Here is a 1852-nt window from a genome sequence, read left to right as displayed (position 1 = left end):
ATTATGCTCATAAGGAGTATGTACACAGATAAAGAGGCAAGTGTTAGAACAAGGGAACACCGAGTGATTTAAGATTAGGAAATGTGTGGGCCAGAGTTATAATTTTTCACCATACTTATTCAGTCAGTATGCTGAGCAAATAATCTGAGAAGCTGGATTATATGAATAAAAAACATGGCATCAGGATTGGAAGAAGACTCATTAAAAACTGTGATATCAGAGGTAAATAGTGATGTATGCTCAAACTTGGAATAACAGGATTCTGTGATACAGGGATCAAAGCATAGTCTGAATGGGTAAAAGAGGGGAAATAATGTTAAGATGCTTGACTGTCTTATGAATCTTGTTTTCCCTTGCCTACAATTGTAAAATAGACACATGAGTGGGATAGAAAGGAATATTGAGAAACATGATTACAGAAAGCTTGTAAGACTGTCTTCAGCCTATAATTGATTGCAATACCTAAAAGGAGATCTAGAACTTGACCAGTGAAAAAGGCTTTTTGCGGAGCCTTTGGTGGAATCCTCAACCCCAATCCAGAACCTTCTGAGGAGGGACATTCCCACTTGAAAGGATAAGCAGGCTAGCCTGGAACATCTAGAGGAACAGAAGATACTTCTTGAAAGAAAGACTAGTGGAAAAAATTCAAAACAAAAATGGCAGTCTGATTGGCTACTAGATTGGTTTTATGGAATGCAGAGGCTCCACAGGAGAAAAAAAAGGGGAATACCCCATTTTAGGTATTCCAATCAGTTATAGACAGAAGACGGATTTACAAGCTTTCTTTGGTGATATTTCTGGCTATTCCTTTCTCTTCCCCTCAAGTGTCTATTTTAAAATGGTATGACAGGGAAACCAAGATTCAAAAGACAGCCAAGCATCTTAACATTATTTCCCCCCTTTTGCCCATTCCAACCATGTCTCAATCCCTCTATCCCAGAGCTCTGTTGTTCCAAGGTTGTGCATACATCATTCTTTACCTCTGTCCCACTTAGCCCATGAAAACCTGCCTAATTGTTTTCCCATCTGCCTTGTTCTTACATTCCCCCTTCTTGTGTATTGCCCCCCAACCCAGCACTCAAACTGTCCTGTATCTATTTCCTACCCTGTGCTCCACCTTCCCCTCCCTCCCCTCACTCCACCCCCCACATCCCAGTAACCTGCAAAGAATCCCACGCTACCTTTAGTATGGGTTCTTTTTCTTAGTCTTTTACAGCAGTGGTCCTATGCAGTATTTCTCCTTTTGTAACTGACTAATTTCACTCAACATAATGTCCTCAAGGTTCCTTGTTATTCTTCAAGTTAATATAATATTTCATTATGTGTATGTACCACAGTTTGCTTATCCATTCTTCAGTTGATGGGCACTTAGGCTGTCTCCATCTTTTTGCTATTGTAAATTGTGCTTCTATGAACATTGGTGTGCATGTATCTATTCATGTTATGGCTCGTATTTCTGCTTCAAACCTCCCGAGGAAGCGCCATATTGCTTTCCAGAGAGGCTGGACCATTTTGCAATCCCACCAGCAATGCAGGAGCATCCCAGTCTCTCCACATCCACGCCAACATTTATTGTCCTTTACTTTTTTAATCTTTGCTGTTATTGCTGGTGTGAGATGATATCTCATTGTTGTTTTGATTTGCATCTCTCTAATGGCTAATGATTGTGAACATTTCTTCATATGCTTGTTAGCTGCCTGGATCTCCTCATTGGTGAAATGTCTGTTCATGTCCTGTGCCCATTTTTTAATTGGATTATTTGTCTTTTTCTTGTAGAGGTGTTGTAGTTTCCTATATATTTTAGAAATGAATCCCTTGTCTGATGTGTCATTGCGAAAGATTTTGTTCCCAT

The sequence above is a fragment of the Chrysochloris asiatica genome, unplaced genomic scaffold (assembly GCF_000296735.1).
Source record: "Chrysochloris asiatica unplaced genomic scaffold, ChrAsi1.0 scaffold00118, whole genome shotgun sequence".
Lineage (NCBI taxonomy): Eukaryota > Metazoa > Chordata > Mammalia > Afrosoricida > Chrysochloridae > Chrysochloris > Chrysochloris asiatica.
This window is presented reverse-complemented; position numbering follows the sequence as displayed.